General features: G+C 43.9%; 1 long non-coding RNA gene across 1 annotated transcript in view; it reads right to left on the minus strand.

The window, feature by feature from the left end:
* Positions 1-648: 648 nt before the first annotated feature.
* Positions 649-15,062, minus strand: part of LOC139025676 (uncharacterized) — a 169,713-nt gene continuing 155,299 nt past the window's right edge. The window contains exons 2-3 of the long non-coding RNA XR_011477292.1: positions 1,427-3,636; positions 649-1,304 (exon numbers count right to left, since the gene is read on the minus strand). This is a non-coding gene — a long non-coding RNA (uncharacterized lncRNA). The remainder of the gene's footprint in view (positions 1,305-1,426; positions 3,637-15,062) is intronic.

Raw genomic sequence — 15,062 nt, forward strand, 5'->3', positions numbered from 1 at the left:
ATTGTTTCCATATGTGAATGTGACTCACCACCTTGATTTAGTCTAGCTTTTTTTTTTACATTGGTAAAAAGTAAAATGGTATATCATACACTGCCTTTTGAGGAACAATGGGAAAGTAATTCTGCTTTGAAAGTTGRTAAACTTGTAAACTTACTTTTGAGAAAAGGGCCTTTGAATGTTTTGGTACCTACTGGAGAGCTCTCCTTTACACCCATTCAGCATTTTTCACACCCTCTTAAGACAGCCCCACCCATCTCTTTAAGGATTCACATGTGAGGTCTAACTGTGAGTAGTGTAGTAAAGATAGAGAGTAAAAGTGGTAGTAGTCTAGAATAAGGAAAAATCCCAGGTAAACAGAAAGTGTCCAGATAATTTTTTWAAATAAATATTAGATGACACTTACCCAGACACACTTGTCTAAATTGATGGGTCATGTGAAAGAAATGCTATAACCCCCAGCCACATCCAGTGGTGGAAAAATTACTAAAATTGTAATAGCGTAAAAGTAAAGACAACTTAATAGAAAATGACTCAAGTAAAAGTAAAAGTCGSCCAGTAAAATACTACTTGAGCAAAAGTCAAAGTATTTGGTTTTAAATATACTTAAGTATCAAAAGTAAAAGTATAAATCATTTCAAATTCCTTGTATTAAACCAGATGGCCCAATTGTACTATTTTATTTTTATTGACGGATAGCCAGGGGCACACTCCAGCASTCACATAATTGACAAACGAAGCATGTGTTTAGTGAGTCCGCCAGATCAAGTGCAGTAGGGATGACCTGGGATCTTCTCTTGATAAGTGTGTGAATTGGACAATTTTCCTGTCAAAATGGGTGTCAGGGAATATGTATGGAGTAAAAAGTACATTATTTTCTTTGGGGAATGTAGTGAAGTAAAAGTTGCCAAAAATATAAATAGTAAAGTCATGTAGAGATATCCCCCCCAAAACAGTAGCAGCAACGTATGGCGTGTGTGTTAGGAGAGTCATTTGAATAGAGGCACTGCAGATAATGCTGATGACTGGTCTGTCCAAACCACGCATGAACAAATTAATCTACACTCGGAGAGCCTGTTTCTGTCCTGCCCTTGACTTTGGCGCAGGGCATGTGATGTCCATAGCTTTGTCGTCGCAAAACTCCTGATCTTGTCAAAAAGATACGTTTGTCTAGCTGTGTCCAGTGCAGATGGTGCTTGTAAAGGCAGACCATCTATGGGAGGAAGGTTGTCAGCTTTGCGCAGCTGGTCCCAACTGAGTCCGAACACTCCTTGGCGACGACAACACTAGGCTCCAGAGCATCGAAGCTGTAAAACGGAATAACAAAAAAAAAAATCAGAAGACATTACAACCTTGCACAACATCAATTCACCTCCCAAGTTTATATAAGAATAATAACCTCATACAATGCAATGAAAATGATTTTCACCTGAAGTGCTGGTACTGATTGATCTGTGGCAGGGCCTGAAGTACAGAGTCAGATGTTGTTACCAGCCATAGCTTTCCACCAGCACCTTATCACCTCCAGTCCAACCAGCTTTGAGATGTTGACCCCTGTCACAGTGCTGTCCTTCACAACACCAGCAATCTCAAACAAAGTGTTCACTCTGGTCTTTCGGAAGCGCTGCTTGATGAGGCCGAAGCACCAGTCGGGGGCAAACTTGGTGTGGCCTGTGATCAGGAAGTGACGGTCCAGAATGTGGTGGAGCTTGGCACAATACCAGAGCACAAACTTGTTCTTGTTTTGGCCACTGCAGTTATCACAATTCAGGTCCACACGTGTTTCCCCAACTTCGTAGTTGGTGAAGAAATGGTTCATGTAGTTGATGACTGCGCTGCTGCCTTTGCTGGATGACGTGCCTTCATCAATCAAGTAGTTGACTTGTGGTATTCCTTCACAGCAGACATCAAACAAGCCACACTTACGAGAAGTAAAAAGCAGATGGGACCTGGCTGCATAGGGTCAGAAGGATAGTGCACCTGCAAACAACAAAAGAACAGTAAGATAAATTACTGTTAATTGTCTCACCCCTGTCAGTCTTTACACAGCTCAGTGAAAGGTATTTGCCGTCCTCCCATATATAAAGTTGAAGTCTGAAGTTTACATACACGTAGGTTGGAGTCATTAAAACTGAGATTAAATGTATTTGGCTAAGGTTTATATAAACTTCCGACTTCAACTGTATATACAGTTGAGTGATGRTTTTCAGCCTATATTTCTTTCATCACATTCCCAGTGGGTCAGAAGTTTATATACACTCAATTAGTATTTGGTAGCATTGCCTTTAAATTGTTTAACTTGGGTCAAATGTTTCAGGTAGCCTCCCACAAGAAGTTGGGTGAATTTTGGCCCATTCCTCCTGACAGAGCTTGTGTAACTGAGTCAGGTTTGTAGGCCTCCTTGCTCGCACACACATTTTCAGTTCTACCCACACATTTTTTATAGGATTGAAGTCAGGGCTATGTGATGGCCACTCCAATACCTTGACTTTGTTGTCCTTAAGCCATTTTGCCACAACTTTGGAAGTATGCTTGGGGTCATTGTCCATTTGGAAGACCCATTTGCGACCAAGTTTTAACTTCCTGACTGATGTATTGAGATGTTGCTTCAATATATCCACATAATTTTCCTCCCTCATAATGCCATCTATTTTGTGAAGTGCACCAGTCCCTCCTGCAGCAAAGCACCCCCACAACATGATGCTGCTACCCCCGTGCTTCACGGTTGGGATGGTGTTCTTCGGCTTGCAAGCCTCCCCCTTTTCCCTCCAAACATAACAATGGTCATTATGGCCAAACAGTTCTATTTTTGTTTCATCAGACCAGAGGATATTTCTCCAAAAAGTACAATATTTGTCCCCATGTGTAGTTGCAAACCGTAGTCTGCCTTTTTATGGCGGTTTTGTAGCAGTGTCATCTTCCTTGCTGAGCGGCCTTTCAGGTCATGTCGATATAGGACTCGTTTTACTGTGGATATAGATACTTTTGTACCGGTTTCCTCCAGCATCTTCACAAGATTCTTTGTTGTTGTTCTGGGATTGATTTGCACTTTTCACACCAAAGTACGTTCATCTCTAGGAGACAGAACGCGTCTTCTTCCTGAGCGGTATGACGGCTGCATGGTCCCATGGTGTTGGTACTTGCGTACACCTGTTTGTACAGATTAACATGGTACCTTCAGGCATTTGGAAATTGCTCCCAAGGACGAACCAGACTTGTGGAGGTCTACAATTTTTTTTCTGAGGTCTTGGCTGATTTCTTTTGATTTTCCCATGATGTTAAGCAAAGAGGCATGGAGTTTAAAGGTGGACCTTGAAATACATCCAGAGGTACACCTCCAATTTACTCAAATGATGTCAATTAGCCTATCAGAAGCTTCTAAAGCCATTAAATCATTTTCGGGAATTTTCCAAGCTGTTTAAAGGCACAGTCAACTTACTGTATGTAAACTTCTGACCCACTGGAATTGTAAATGCAGTGAAATAATCTGTAAACAATTGGTGGAAAAATGTATTGTGCGATGCACAAAGTAGATGTCCTAATCGACTTGCCAAAACTATAGTTTGTCAACCAAAAGTTTGTGGAGTGGTTGAAAAATGAGTTTTAATGACTCCAACCTAAGGGTATGTAAACTTCCGACTTCAACTGTGTGTGTGTGTATGTATGTACATAAACTCAGCAAAAAAGAAACGTCCCATTTTCAGGACCCTGTCTTTCAAATAACTAGTAAAAATCCAAAATAACTTCACAGATATTCATTGTAAAGGGTTTAAACACTGTTTCCCATGCTTGTTCAATGAACCATAAACAATTAATGAACATGCACCTGTGGAACGGTCGTTAAGACACTAACAGCTTACAGACGGTAGGCAATTAAGGTCACAGTTATGAAAACTTAGGACACTAAAGAGGCCTTTCTACTGACTCTGAAAAACACCAAAAGAAAGATGCCCAGGGTCCCTGCTCATCTGTGTGAACGTGATTTAGGCACCCTGCAAGGAGGCATGAGGACTGCAGATGTGGCCAGGGCAATAAATTGCAATGTCCGTACTGTGAGACGCCTAAGTCAGCGCTACAGGGAGACAGGACGGACAGCTGATCATCCTCGCAGTTTCAGACCACGTGTAACAACACCTGCACAGGATCGGTACATCCAAACATCACACCTGCGGGACAGGTAGAAGATGGCAACAACAACTGCCCGAGTTACACCAGGAACGCACAATCCCTCCATCAGTGCTCAGACTGTCTGCAATAGGCTGAGAGAGGCTAGACTGAGGGCTTGTAGGACTATTGTAAGGTAGGTCCTCACCAGACATCACCTGCAACAATGTTGCCTATGGGCACAAACCCACCGTCGCTGAACCAGACAGGACTGGCAAAAAGTGCTCTTCACTGACGAGTCGTGGTTTTGTCTCACCAGGGGTGATGGTCGGATTCGCGTTTATCGACGAAGGAATGAGCGTTACACCGAGGCCTGTACTCTGGGGCGGGATCGATTTGGAGGTGGAGGGTCCGTCACGGTCTGGGGCGGTGTGTCACAGCATCATCGGACTGAGCTTGTTGTCATTGCAGGCCATCTCAACACTGTGCGTTACAGGGAAGACATCCTCCTCCCTCGTGGTACCCTTCCTGCAGGCTCATCCTGACATGACCCTCCAGCATGACAATGCCACCAGCCATACTGCTTGTTCTGTGTGTGATTTCCTGCAAGACAGGAATGTCAGTGTTCTGCCATGGCCAGCGAAGAACCTGGTTAGCAGGAAAAAAAACAGACTCCCCTTTGGAGTGCTAACTGAACATTCTTTTTTTTCTTGCCGCTACTTCCTATACATATAAAATAACACATTGTGCTCAATAGCACCTTGTGCTATTATCAGTGGTTCTCAGATCATGAGGACAGTTCTCATAAATGCTTACATACAATTGTCAGTGGGGATTTTACGGCCCTCACTCTAGACTTCTCCTGAGATTAGTTATAGCATTCTCTTAAGAATATGGTACCTTTCCTCATTTTTATGTTTAGTTTTATTGGCTTTATTATTGTTTTTTTGAAAGCAAATTCATTTAAATTGATTTACTGAAATCAGTTGAGTTGTCCTTATAGGTCTTGTAGATGTTGTGTTCCTCCCAGACCTGTCCCACAGTGAAAGTCTGTTACGGGCGGGTCCTCATCCTTTTTGCTCATGCACCCGTGGTTTTGGGATTGTCATGGCTCCAGAGGCACAACTCCCTGATCAACTGGGCTACGGGTTCTATCCTGCGGTGGAGCCGCATCATGGGCAGCTCTATTCCCTGTCTGGTCCGGTGACAAAGGCCATGGAGGAGTACATTGAGGGCTCTCTGGCTGCTGGGAGCATTCGTCTTTCGTCTTCTCCTAACGGTGCAGGGTTCTTCTTTGTGGAGAAGGAGGACAAAACTCTGCGCCCGTGTATCGACTACCGGGGCCTCAATGACATCACAGTAAAGAACCGCTACCACTCCTCTCCTCTGCGTATGAGCCTCTCCAGGGGGGCGACTGTATTTTCAAAGTTAGACCTTCGGAACGCCTACCATCTGGCTCGGATACGTGAAGGAGACGAATGGGAAACAGCCTTTAACACACTATGAGTATCTGGTGATGCCATTCGGATTGAACAATGCTCCCGCAATGTTCCAGGCTCTGGTCAATGATGTGCTCCGTGACATGTTGAACTGATTTGTGTTCGATTACCTCGACGACATCCTTGTCTTTTCTCGTTCGGTTCAGGAGCATGTCCTCCACAAGTCCTACAGCTCCTCCTGGAGAACCAGTTGTATGTCAAGGCTGAGAAGTGTGAATTCCATTGTTCCACTATCTCCTTTCTGGGATAYGTCATCGCAGTGGGGAACATTCAGATGGATCCTGACAAGGTAAGAGCAGTGGTTGATTAGCCTCAACCCACGTCCAGAGTGCAGATTCAATGTTTTCTGGGATTTGCACATTTCTACCACCGCTTCATTCAGGACTACAGCACCTTGGCTTCCCCCCTCTCCCAAGGTTCCGTTCACGTGGTCCCCAGCTGCTGACCGGGCGTCTTCGGATCTGAAGTATCGGTTCATCACAGCTCCCATCCTCATCCATCTGGACCTGTTCCGTCTGTTCGTGGTAGAGGTCGATGCTTCTGATTTTGGAGTGGGGGCCGTCCTGTCCCAGCAGTCTGCCCGGGACCAAAAGCTGCATCCCTGTGCCTTCCTGTCCCATCGTTTCAATTCCCCTGAGAGGAACTATGATGTAGGAAATCGGGAACTTCTGGCGGTCAAGATTGGCTTGAAGGGACAGAACATTCATTCTTGGTGTAGACCGACCATAAGAATTTAGAATATCTCTGCACGGCTAAGCGCCTCAACTCAAAGCAGGCCCGTTGGGTTCTGTTATTCATACAATTTAATTTGACCATCTCCTACCGCCCAGGGTCCAAGAACGTGAAGTCTGATGCTCTCTCTCACCTATACAGTTCCGCTGCCAGACCATCCTCCCTACCTTCTGTCTAGCAGCTACACTAGTCTGGTGTATTGAGGGCCTAGTCCGCAAGGCGCAATGTTCCCAGACGGACACCGAGGGGGAGGGGGCTCGGTCCTCGGTCCTGGAGTGGGCTCATTCCTCTAAGCTAACCTGGCTCCCGCCGAACCCTGGCCTTCCTCCGACAACGCTTTTGGTGGCCCATTACAGTTTCTGACTTCTCCGCATTCATGGTGTGTGCTCAGAATAAGGCTCCGTGGCAAGCTCCGGCTGGCCTCCTTCAACCACTCCCTGTTCCTCATCGCCCCTGGTCCCATATATCCCTGGACTTTGTCACTGGTCTCCCTCCGTATGATGGCAACACCACCATCCCTACAGTGGTGGATAGGTTTTCTAAAGCCGCCCGTTTCATCCCCTTCCCCAAGTTACCTTCAGCCAAGGACACGGCCCAGCTCATCGTGCAGTATGGACTTCCTGTCGCCTCCTGTGTCTACATCTGGGTCATATCCTTAGTCGTGATACCAATTGTCATACATGATTAAAGTATAGATACCTTAATAGAAAGTTACTCAAGTAAAAGTCACCTAGTAAAATAATACAACTATTTGGTCCTAATTTTTGTAGCAGACCAGGGGGTTTGGTCAAGACTTTTACACAGATCAGACGCGGACAGAATTGTATTAGCTCACTTTTAAGGGTGTTTATTAAATAACAAACAAACAAAGAGAAAATAATAGGTCTCCTCCAGGAGACCTCCTCCGGGATACCGTCTTCTGGGCTCCGGAGTCTTGCTGTATCCTGTGGTGAACAAAACCGAGCTCCCTCTGTTATGTCAGGTACTGCGCATGACTATACGGGAGTAACCTCTCTTCCCCAAGTCCCCACCCCTGTGTGCTGCCCTTCTGAAAGCTTTATGGGACTCATCCAGCTGTTGAGCAATCAGCCCGTTGATTACTCACCAACCACAATCAGACCCCAATTAGTCCTGGTCAGGGAGAACCCGTCGAGACCTGGCASATCCAGCAGAGGGAGCCATCGCTGTGTGACGTAGACTCCGCTAACCTGCTGTACGCCACAATATACTTAAGTATCAAAGTAAATGTAATTGCTAAAATATACTTAAGTATCAAAAGTAAAAGTATAAATCATTACAAATTCCTTATATTAAGCAAAGCAGACGGCACCATTTTCTTGTTTTTAAAATTTACGGATAGCCAGGGGCACACTCCAACACTCGGACATAATTTACTCAGACATCATGTTTAGTGAGTCCGCCAGATCAGAGGGAGTAGGGATGACCACGTGTTCTCTTGATAAGTGCGTGGATTGGACCAATTTCCTGTCCTGCTAAGCATTCAAAATGTAACGAGTACTTTTGGGTGTCAGGTAAAATGTGGGGAGTAAAAAGTGCATGATTTTCTTTAAGAATGTAGTGAAGTAAAAGTAAAGTTGTCATAAATATAAAGAGTAAAGTACAGAAACCCAAATATACTACTTAAGTATTTTCACTAATTTAATTCACTTAATAGAAATAAGTATAGCTTCAGAACTTCCCAGTTTACTCTCATTTAGCAGCCTGGGGTCCCTCTTCATGGGCCCCTGTGGCACAGAACCCATCTTCTGATCTGAGCAGTAGCAGTGTGTGGGTAAAATCACTGGGGAAGCCAGGAAAAAAAGCCGTATTACAATCTATGTGTTGTGATATTTGCGTTGTTTGCTCAATAAATCCTGTTAGTATATATGCCTTGCGAACGTGATTTACAGTATAGGCCTAAAGGACGAGACAATAAGACACAGTGACGGAATAAATTCAACCACACCTTTGTTTCATCACATAACCAGAGCAACATCTGTCCGGTGAAGTCCACAAAAAGCATATTTCATGTAACAGACAGTTTACATGACCTACAGAATGGTCAAACAAGTTAATGTTAACGACATTTTCGGACCAGTAAACTATTAATTTAGAACCACGGAGAGTTACCGCAAGTCGCAAAGAAAACAGGAGCTGCCTCAACTATTCCAGCACCATTTCAACTTCAAATCACCTATGCTTCGTCGAATACAGTGACAACAAAAATATATCAAAAACAATTTAGTCCAATCAATGTAAGCTAAATATGATGTCTATGGTTCTGATTTCTGTGTGTGCGTGCGTTCGTGCAAGTAGAAAAACATGTTAACTCACCCTACTTGTAGAGAAAAGCCAATGCCATCCTCCTCTCTTTCATGTTGACGAAACGGTCTATCACTCTGTCATACAGTAGACACTTATTTTTTGTTGTCCTAGGCTATAATCATTAGCCAGTACRGAGAATTAAGTAAAATCACAAGTCCAAATCCCTATCTCCATCCATGGCAAGGCTAATTTAGGAAAGGAACAATTTTAGCTAGCTAGTTAGCCACCGGAGGACAACAACACAACGAGATGCAACAATTCAAGTTGTTTCTGTCAATGATCTATGGTCTCAATGTGATTTGACAGGGGAGACGCCAAATCCAAGCTGGCCTTGACATGTTTTTTTTGGTGTGTCAGGACCATTCACAGTTGAGCTCACTCAGTTTAGCTCAACGCTGATTGGCTATAATTGTATACTTTCTTTATCAAGGGAGGCCAAATTCTGACTGGCTTCCCTTGCATTCAATGCTACAGGCGGCAACATTGTCATACTCGTTTGGACCAGACAGCATCAGATAGATGGCCCTAACAGAGACAGAGGGCCACTGTTTCGCTCATTCAGATGCTTTCTCCTGTGTGATACATTCAGCCTCTTGTGAATTGAAGGGAAATTATGAAACACAGAGAGACAAAAGATACATTATTTTATATGTTTGTTTCCTTGGTCAATTCTTTGAGGAAGCCTGTCTTCCCTTGGCATCCATGAATACACGCCACTGGATCTGAAACGGGTGGAGCCTTTGCTTACGTCACCACAGGCCCTGTGGTAAAGACGACAAAGGCCCACCTCTCAGTGATCACCTAGGTGACTCAGTGATCTCTGTCGCAAGTTGTCAAAGAGAAACCTACACCTACCTCAAGACGAGACAAAACATTCCTGTGAGGTAAGTTTTAACTTCAAAGTTAACTCCTTATACTGTTAAAACAAAAATCTACTCTGAAGTAATGGAAAGATAAAAGTCTATATGGGTTAGTATCCACATCAATGAGAACTTAGAGCTCAAGTCAAGTTTTTCAGTTGTCTATACTTGTGAAGTTCAGGTACATTTCGATAAATGAGTTGTTAAACAGGTTGTATTCCCCAGATTGTTCATATCTATGACAAAAAATATACATTAATTTACCCTCTGTGCCAGTTCCACCCCTTTCTGTTCCAATTTGCTCTAAGACAAGGCACACACCTCTTGAAGGCCTCCCTTCACAGGGAGTAGGGAGATGCAGGTTGTCAGGGTTAGTTTAGGTCCAGAGGAAAAATGCAGTTAGCTGGTTTCTGGTTGGCTGGGGTTGCTACAGCGAAACAGCGCATTGTAATGTTATTTTGTTTTGCAGGCAGACGCCATTACCAGTATGGCAGAATTCATTTAGAAAATGGTGTTGGACAAAAACCCCAGTGAAAGGGGATAYAAAGGTTGAAGTCCATGTGATAAAAAAATGAACCAACATCACATAATTCCTAAAAAAAACAACACCTGGAGGACTTAAACCAAAGGCTTTCTGATAGTTTCCGAAACACCACACACAAAATAAAGGAAAAGGTGAGCCTGAATCTGGTCAAATACAAGTTTGTTACAATTTTCTCAATTGGTTTGGCAAACTGTGGGAAAACCTATGCACTCAAAACAGTTAACAGAACTACCAAAACAGTTATGGTCAGATGGCTTTTCATKAAGTAAAGAAAGGAAGGTATATGAGAATAGGGTTTGCCGACAAAATAATGGCCACCCATATGTGGTGGTACTGTAGTTTAACGTCCCGATGGTTGCAGGGAAAGAGGAAGGCGGATCCAAAAGGAGGGAGTAGCAGCTCTCAGACGTGGTCCTAAGGCCTCAGGCCCGCTGGCAGAAAAAGAGAAAGGGGGGGTTAGTGGGAGCGTATGACCGCACAAGATAAAACAAACTTCCCCAGCCACCCGAACAAGATATGAGCTATCGCAGCATACATTATTGCACCCCTCCTGACAAGGCACAGCTCTTACCACTTAGGGGATGTCAGAACACCCTCAAATTACTACCCTAAAACACTACTGAGTGTAGCACGAGACGTCAGGGGCGCGACCTGCGTTGATCTCCCCCACCGTATGTTCCTCACAATATGCCGAACTAAAACGGTAATTGTCCACATCATATCCCAGTCTAGAAACAACCCCTAACCCCGTAGTCACTTCAGGATTTAGTAATTGTTGGTATCAATGAAGTAAATGCAATGAGGTGATATTCTGGTCCTGTATTCATAAAGCATCACAGAGTAGATGTGCTGATCTAGGATCAAAGCTCTATGTCCATGTATTCATTATGATATAACTGACAGCAGGCAGTTGTGTTGTTTCCTGTGAAGGGGTACTATTGAACTATATTGGCTGCCATTTCTTTCTTTCCAGGGCGGATAACTATTTCCTTTTCAAGTGTACAAGAGCTGTCTCTTATACACATCTAGATGTGTATAAGAGACAGGAGTAGATGTGCTGATCTAGGATCAAAGCTCTATGTCCATGTATTCATTATGATATAACTGACAGCAGGCAGTTGTGTTGTTTCCTGTGAAGGGGTACTATTGAACTATATTGGCTGCCATTTCTTTCTTTCCAGGGCGGATAACTATTTCCTTTTCAAGTGTACAAGAGGGCGTACTGAAACTGGCAAAAGTTTCAGAAGAGTGGGATGCAACACCTATATCTCCTTCACTCTGCAGTCCAGGCCAGACTTCATGGTTGTTATAGAAAGGCTGTATGACATCTACAACGGTCATGATCCCTCAGATCCCSAAGACCAACACTGCAGCCAGATCCACCCAACCTTGAGGGAGGAAAGAGAGCTGGCTGCGTATTGGGGTAACACCGTCAATGATTCTGGTACTTGCACAGAATTGGGCCAAGGAACGTGGGAAGTGACTGGAACACGGGAGAGTACTTTGTGACACCAGGGGACATACAAAACCATGATGCAGAAACAACAAATGGACAAAAATTATGCCATCAATGTCTCGGAAACACAGTGGAAACTGTTTTATGAACAATACATCTACAACAAACACCTTGCCCTCGTGCTGATGACAAAAGAAATTAGGAAAAATGTCTATGGTATGGTAAGGCCATGGTCTTCATGGATGTCACAAATGGCCTCACTAACTACGGCTTCCCTCTCTATTCCCTCCTGGTGGCAAATGGGTTGCCAGCTGCCTACATCATCGCTCTGTGCAAGAACATACTTATGCTGTTTTCACAGAGCAATCCACAGGCCATCTTGCACACACCATTGCCGGGTCCTCACATACCCTCAGGTAGTTGCAGAGGGCTGTGGCTGACATCTTCTCTGGCCCATCTGTACGTCTCGTCATCTCCTCCGAACTGATGCTGTATGTCGTTTCTTTACCCCGTCATTTGAATGCCTTCAAAAGAGAAGTAAACATGTTTAAATCCACAGCAACKGTCCTGCTTTTCTGACATGTAACCTACAGTATTAGCCTATACTATTCRTAAGGGATAAACRCAGACCCTCTGTACATTATCTGGAAATAATGGACAACATAGCAGGGCCGACACACCATATGTTTTAGGTATTCAAGGCCCTGCAACAGACTAAYGTCCTGTCCAGGGGTTGTACTTGTACATAAAGCTGCCTCACACTACCGAAACAGGAGATGCCTTTTTTTATCTAGTTAATTGATTGGGTAGAGACATCTACATACCTGCACTCCTCTCTGTTCTCTGCCAGCTGAATCATCTACTTCTCCTTATGTTCTCTGCAATTATGTGTTTGAGCTAATCTACGGAGTAGCTTTATCCTTAGATTACAATTCATTTGTACGTTAATATCTATTAAATAGTGTACTTACCATCGCTAATAAATGTAGGAAATTGATATAGTTATATGTATGCAAAGGCGAAATTAGCTAGCTTGCTACTTAACAGCAAAGGCTCCACGTTTATGTTGTGCAGCATAACATTTTGCACCTGATTGGTCTGACGCTAAAAATGATGCTTCGCAGTGATTGGCTTGAATGTCCAACGACCCAGGGTAGCTTAAAACGCCATCTACGGGTCTCCCGGGTGGCGCAGTGGTCTAGGGGCAGCGCCACCAGAGTCTCTGGGTTCGCGCCCAGGCTCTGTCGCAACCGGCCGCGACCGGGAGGTCCGTGGGGCGACGCACAATTGGGCTAGCGTCGTCCGGGTTAGGGAGGGTTTGGCCGGTAGGGATATCCTTGTCTCATCGCGCTCCAGCGACTCCTATGGCGGGCCGGGCRCAGTGCGCGCTAACCAAGGGGGCCAGGTGCACGGTGCTCCGACACATTGGTGCGGCTGACTTCCGGGTTGGAGGCGCGCTGTGTTAAGAAGCAGTGCGGCTTGGTTGGGTTGTGCTTCGGAGGACGCATGGCTTTCGACCTTCGTCTCTCCCGAGCCCGTACGGGAGTTGTAGCGATGAGACAAGATAGTAATTACTAGCGATTGGATACCACGAAAATTGGGGAGAAAAGGGGATAAAAAAAATAAAAATTAATAAAAAAATAAAATAAAAAAACGCCATCTACCACGGAGACGGTAAATGAGTTAACCCTTTAGACCCAAATAGAATTCTAGAATGCTGCTGTAGATTACTGAGAATTTTCAAGATAAAGCACATTTTGTCACACATTTCAAACAAACAGACATAGCTCAAAAACAACGAAAAAATCACAATTTCAAGTTAACTTGATTTTACCCATGATGTTCATTATCTTCCATTATGGCACGGACGGGCATTGAACCCATGATTTGGTTAAAAACTGACACTTCCACTTGCCACCATGCCACGACTTTCAGCTTGGAATATCGAAACTAGTAGTAGCGTAAAATTGGGAATTTGACACAAAATAACTCCTTGGAGAAGCGAGGACCTCATGCGTCTCCACCTCTGGCGCTACATCTCCATTTCATTTGTAGATATAATGCCATATCAATACCATGTACTTTTTATATACAACTCCATGGAAACTACAATGCCATGATATCAGCAGATCCTTAAAGTGGTTGTTGCACGCCGCCATGGGCGAGCTTCTAGAACCCACCCAGATGGATATTGGAGCTCGTGCATAAGGCAGAGTACTTTACTACCCTGTGGTGCTGGGGCAAATCAGATAAGACATCAGAGAGAAGGTGCCATATGTTCGTTACGTTCATTTCAGAAAACACAAGTACTATTCCACCCAGATTCACTCCCAGTCAAGATTCATGTTATATTACCAAAACTGGTGTGTGTGTGTGTGTGTGTGTGTGTGTGTTGTGTGTGTGTGTGTGTGTGTGTGTGTGTGTGTGTTGTGTGTGTGTGGTGTTCGGTGAAAGAGGAAGATGAAATAAAACGCCTGAAAAAAGAAGCATCACATTGGTTTTTACCGACACATCCTGTCATCCTGTGCAGGGTCAGACTCCGACGAAGCAATCAGGCATTGTTTCGTATCAGGACATCTGTGCAGGGTCAGTAACCAGAAAGAAGCATCAGCATTGTTCTACAGGATCATCCTGTGGAGGGTCAGAACCAAATCCCAGTCAGCAAATTGCATAGAAGGTGGGGGCATTCACATCGACCGCTCAGAACGGGGAGGGCATACCTGCCAACCATTTTATTATATACTGATATACTTGGTACATGTTTGATTGATAATTTATATCGATACTTCGAACACTGCCCCTAGCCTAAGAAGGGTTTTATATACTGTATATACTTGGTACATTTTATCTGAGTAAATTTTAATTTAAATGTACTACATTGGAAATACTCTATGGTTTCTCGTTGTGCTTGAGGTGTTAAGTCTTGTTTTTATAGTGAGTGTCTTTACACAATGGAAGACAAATGAGTCTTATTCTTTATTGGACATGAATGTGGCGTCAAAGTTAAAAGAAGAGGTTGGGTTTCAAGTTGAAGTTTTAATTGTCAATGCACAAGTACAAGTGAAATGTTCGTTCTTCCAAACCAAAATCCAATACAAATTATACTAGAAATATAACACACGAGATAATAGAATAGGCAATTAAATACACAATTAAAGTAAGAAAGAAAGTAAGCACAACTATAAGGTTCAGGGAATTATTTAAAAACTTCTGGCTCGACATAATTTACAATGTCAGGGATTAACAGGAGTGCTGGGGGCAGATATGTACTGTATACAGTACAGGCGAACCAGGCTATGAGATAAACAGAGGTAAGAAGCAGCTTGTATGATGAGTGGGTTGCGGGTGTGAAGAGTCAGTATAAATATATGTGCATATTATGTGCGAGTAAGCAAATGATGGAGTGAGTGTTTGTGTGTGTGTGTGTGTGTGTGTGTGTGTGTGTGTGTGTGTGTGTGTGGGTGTGTGGTGTGGTGTGTGTGTGTGTGTGGTGTGTGTTGTGTTGGAGTTGACAAGTGTGTGTCAGTGGGGCTCTCTAAAACGCC

Source organism: Salvelinus sp. IW2-2015, linkage group LG4q.1:29 (assembly GCF_002910315.2).
Source record: "Salvelinus sp. IW2-2015 linkage group LG4q.1:29, ASM291031v2, whole genome shotgun sequence".
Taxonomy (NCBI): domain Eukaryota; kingdom Metazoa; phylum Chordata; class Actinopteri; order Salmoniformes; family Salmonidae; genus Salvelinus; species Salvelinus sp. IW2-2015.